The sequence below is a fragment of the Carya illinoinensis genome, chromosome 16, assembly GCF_018687715.1.
Source record: "Carya illinoinensis cultivar Pawnee chromosome 16, C.illinoinensisPawnee_v1, whole genome shotgun sequence".
NCBI lineage: Eukaryota > Viridiplantae > Streptophyta > Magnoliopsida > Fagales > Juglandaceae > Carya > Carya illinoinensis.
Window position 1 is genome coordinate 15,124,929 of NC_056767.1, and position 5,343 is coordinate 15,130,271.

The 5,343-nt window shown below is 38.4% G+C and overlaps 1 non-coding gene across 1 annotated transcript; it reads left to right on the forward strand.

Annotated features, from left to right (window-relative positions):
* Window positions 1-243: 243 nt before the first annotated feature.
* Window positions 244-350, forward strand: LOC122300037. Its single transcript, XR_006239880.1, has one exon. It is a non-coding gene; the product is annotated as a small nucleolar RNA R71 (small nucleolar RNA).
* Window positions 351-5,343: the final 4,993 nt, after the last annotated feature.

Sequence of the window (5,343 nt, forward strand, 5' to 3'; positions counted from 1 at the left end):
GATAGAGTAGCTACTTGAGTTGAAAGGGCTGCTATCGGCTCCAATTCATGAATTCCAGCAACTTTCTTAGCCAAAGTCCTCTCAGTTGGCCATTGATAGTTGTTTGAGGTCATTTCTTCCAAAAGGGCAGTAGCACCCTCAGCTGTCTTCGACATCAAAGTTCCACCAGAAGCAGCATCAACTATAGTTCGAGTTTGCCCATTTAACCCGTTATAGAACATCTAAACTTGCAACCAATCTGGTAATCCATGTTGTGGGCAACGTCGAACCAAGTCTTTATACCTCTCCCATGCTTCATAGAGTGACTCAAAATCATTTTGCTTGAACTGGCCAATCTCACTCCTGAGTTGAGCTGTTTTTGCAGGAGGAAAGAATTTAGCAAGAAACCTCTCAACCATGTCCTGCCAACTAATGATGCTTCCCAGTTGTAGAGATTATAGCCAACCTCTAGCCTTGTCCCTCAAAGAAAAAGGAAACAATCTCAGTCTAATGGTGTCTTCAGTAACACCATTGATCTTCACAGTGTCGCAAATCTCCAAGAACATTGCCAAATGAATATTGGGATCATCCAGTGGCGATCCGCTGAATTGAGCCTGCTGCACCATGCTAATCAAAACTGGTTTGAGCTCAAAGTTGTTGGCATTAATTGTCTGGCGCATTATGCTCCAGTAATTTCCATTCACAACTTGTCGTACATAGTCCTTCAAGGTGCGTGGTAGTGCCTCACGTTCTTATTCAGCCATGACTAGTATCTTATTTCTTCTTCGTGATCTAAGAGTTCTTTCAATCTCTGGATCAAAAAGAATAATATCACGAGATCTAGCAAAATTACTTTGTATCGATATTGACAAAAAGAATAAGAATAAACCAATCACCGGCAACGGCGCCAAAAACTTGATTGGTGCAAAACTGCAAGTGCACAGTATCGTAGTTTTATAATAAAGTGATAAGAAGAGTATCGTCCTTAGGGATTGGTACCCTACTTTTGCCAAATACCAAAATTATACTAATCTCGATTTTATCTAGAGGAATCACTAAGATTTTTGTAATTGCAAATTAAACTACGATCAACTCAAAGAGAAATACACAAAGGAAATAAAACTGACGTTCGAAGATCAAATTAATGGGAAAGAAAACTTCTAGGAAATCGATTTCACCTAATTCTTCACTATACTTTTCTCATCCAGCTAATTTAATTTAATTCTTTTTGTTCATTAGCAAATCTCTAATTCATCCAACAGCCTCTTTCGATAGTCAATTAGAAATTATTCTTGTTCATCAATTCACACAAGAATATGCAAATTAATAAAGCAAGAAAGCAATAAGACCAATGATTTAATTACTACATAGGTTCATACAAGTCTTTCGATCTCTATACTTTCCTATGCTGAAATATTCAAGATCTACCCTATGATTCCCTTTTTCGATAGCAAATCACAAGATTAAATATCATCTAATCAATGGCCAGTTAATTAGAAGCAATAAACTCAGAATAAATCAGATAAACAAAGAGAGAATTGTCTTAAATTAGCATAGACAATCAAGCATAGTTCGGAACTAGGTTACATCCTTTTCCTAGAATAAATAAAATTTAGCTCATGCTAGAAATGAAATTCAACATAAACGAATTCACCATAATTGTTCTGAGAATATTGGAAGAAAATAAACGCTGAAAAATACTCCTCGCAGCCGCAACTCGTCTTCAAAAACTCAAGAAAATGTTTCAATGCTTTTCTCCTATCTGTGCTCGTGTATGATTCCAAAACAGATGATTTGAATCCTTCTAGCTGTGTCTTTCTGTCCCAAAAAATGTTCTCCAGTCAAAAGGTACAGCCATAGAGTAAAAAATCTCTTTTATATGATGTGACGGCGGAAGACCCTAGATCTATCAAAATACGATGTTCGCTCGAGCAGGGTGTCGACCGCATATCAAGCATTCGACTCTGCCTAATTTCGCTCGAGCGTCTTATCAAGCGCACATCGAGCATTCGACTCTGCCAGATTTCGCTCGAGCGGCCAATGTCTTCGTTCGAGCTATCTTTGTTTTCCAGCAACCCACTCGAGCTCACTGTCGAGCGACATTCGAGCGTTTGAATCTGCCTGAATTCGCTCAAGCGGCCAAAAGCCTCCGCTCGAGCGATCTTGTAAAATCTGCAATACGAAATTTTGCAAGTCATCAGTAATGTCAATTGCCATCTCATATGGAAATACGTTGTCGACAACGATTTTATTTTTATCCATAATTTCTCCAATATTCATGAAATGCATCGAGATCTCGTTATTTTCAGGTACCTGTCCATTTTCAAAGGAAGATATTTTCATGAAAAACCTCTTCAGGAGGCACTCATCAGGAGATTTATACTCTTCAAGAGTTTATATAGGAGAATTTTATACAAAAAATTTGGATGGACTTTATTGCTTATTTTGTAGGTATGGCCTCTTTAGGAGCACCAATTATTTGTGCCTTTCTCTTTTGAGATGCAGTATATTTTGTATCAATAGGTCTCACATGCTTTCAGACATGTCTTTAGACTGCTGAATTTCTTAATTGTCCTACAGAGACTTTAATCTTTGCTGGGACTTCAATCTTTGCTGGGATTTTAGCAGTTAGAATATGAGACATTTTTATCTTATTGCAGCCAAAATTTAATTATCATCTGAACTTTTGGTTCACATATGATAATCAAGATAACGTCGAATTATTTCATCTTATTTGCTTCCAGCAAATTTTTTCTTTCCACTTCTGGTGGTAAGACTTTATAGTAAAAGAATCTTCTGCTTCTTTTATGGACGTCCATATGAAAATCATTCGACTTATCGTAATTCATTTTGGATGATCAAGATAATCATGAAAAGATACAAATATTTTGAATCATATCACTTTTGATGCATCATAATATTTGATTTAATAATTGTATAATATCATCTCAAAGAGAAAGCTTATAGCTTTTTCAATACGAGCTTCTGGCCCGAAATTATATCACGTCCAATCTCTTAGTTTCTTTGAATAAAATGCATCATTCTTTTCACTTCAGGGAATAAAATGATATAAATTCATTATCATTCACTTCAGGGAATGATGTAGAACTATTAAGACGTGACTAATGATTCTTATCAAAAACTCATTATTTTGCTTAGTCACTGAAAGACCAGATATAAATTTAGAATATATTGTGAACGTTTGCATTTCATATTACTACTTCAGGAGCATACTCGATATTGCTACTTCAGGAGCACATTCGAGACGTTCATTTAAATATATATTCTTTCCACAATTTCAATTATGCAATTTCAGGTGCATAAATCATAATAAGTTTTTGGTACACGTATCACTCATTTAAACTATAAGATACTCAATAAAATTATTGATTTAGAGCGATCATTCAGGGATGCTCAATTTCTATTTTAATATAAAATTTAACATCAATAATTCATAACAAGTATATAAATAAAACTTGTATAGAATTTATGTGAATAAAACTTAGTCACAAATATAATTAAAATGTGAATTATAAAAAATTTTAATTCGCCAATACTTGCTTTAAAGATTTCAAATGATATATTGAAAAACTTATTTAAAATAGAAGACTATTATCTTCAGTGTCATCAGGATCTTCGCGTACCATAAAAATTAATGTGATAAAAAATCACGATATATAGCTCCTGTCAGAAAACAAAAATAAGTAAGTTTCAGTGTATAAAGTAAAGCTTCTTTTTCAAACTTCCACGTTTCCTTTAGTGACTTTGTCGCATAAAGCCAAAATGATAAAGGTCCACTCTTGCAAATTGCATGTGAGATCTATTGTCAATAAAGTCGGCCAGTCAAATCTTTGTCTCCTTGTCCCATTGTCATCTTTTGACCATATCTCCTTCTACTGATTAAAGCATGTGCGTTCCTAGCCAGCTAGCAAAGTCAAAGTTAGCTGCTGAAATTTGAACAAGCAAACAAAAGACTTGAAAAGAAAAAGAAAAAGAAAGGCTCTAGCGAGCGTGCAGATTTGGAGATGGCCAACAGTAAACGTAGCTAAAAAACGTTAAGGGTGTTTCGGAAAACGCCTTCAAGACGCGGATCTTAGCACCGATGTCACCCAAGACCCTAAGCTCGACCCGGTCGTTCAAGGAAGCGGTGACCACTCCGGTGCAGTTCGTCGGCTTGGGAGCTTCGGTGCTACTTTCTCCATCTCACGTTTTTCTCTAAGATTCTTGATGGCTGTTTTATGTCAAGAGTTATTTCGGAAAGGCAAGCATGGACCCTCAGTTGTTTTCGTCGCCGATCTACTTGGTCACGGAAGATCTGAGATCTCGCCGGAGGTTTTAGAGCCCAAGGCCATACAACCACCGACGGAGAGCTGAGCTCGCGATCTCCTTCCAAGTCGCCTCCAATAGCCAGGTACATCAACCGGATCCCCAGATTGATCCCCTCCACAACTTCGTCATTCTCGGTAAGTGACCCCTCATCGTTCGTGTGCCAGTAAAAAGGACAAACGTTTCCAAATCTAAGGGGATTGAAACACATGTGCCGGTCCTCCAATTCAGAGTCTTTGGTTTTTAAGTCATTGGCGCACTTGCAACAATCACAGAGCATAAGATTGTTGAGGAACACTGTGGGTCCCTAGCTTGCAAACGACTCCGCAGAAGAGCTCTTGGATCTTCACTTGGTCAAGAAAGAGAAACCTCTCAACGACGACCTGGCCGAGTTGGAAACTCGGTGCCGAATTTGGTGAGAGGTGCTGAGTCTTTACCGAGACTCACGACTTCTCGGTCTTTAGGTGAGAGAGAGGAGTCCCTGACTAAACTGGCGGCGTCGGCTCGCATGGAGCCTTCCGACAACCAGAGTTGGTGAATAAGACACCACGGGAGAACACCACGGGTGCTCTGGCATAGGTGCCCACCATAACCCTCCCCTCGGTCTCCATCACCTCCTTGCTCACCGCTGTCTGCAGAGTACCCGACGCTTGAACCCACACGTTTGTGCATTCGGTCACTCGCAGGAGTTGGATATTGGTACCGAAAGAGTGACGGTGGTGAATCGCTGGGGAACTGGGGCGGTTGATAGAAAACTGAATGGAATTCATTGTAGTGCGCGGTAGGTGGATGTTGGCCTGGTAGGCAGTGGAGAAAAAATCGCATTCGTGCTGATAACGTATTATAAAATCATTAAAAAGAGAGAACCTTTAGACAGAGAGAGAATGAGAGGGGTTCTCTTATTGATCTGTGTGATATAACATAAGTATACCCATATATATAGTGTTACAAAAGTCTTAATTGATGACTACGACTTGGTCAATAATGACGGCTAAATATGGTCATACAATTCAAGATGGTTTATAACAAGAGTAGAGA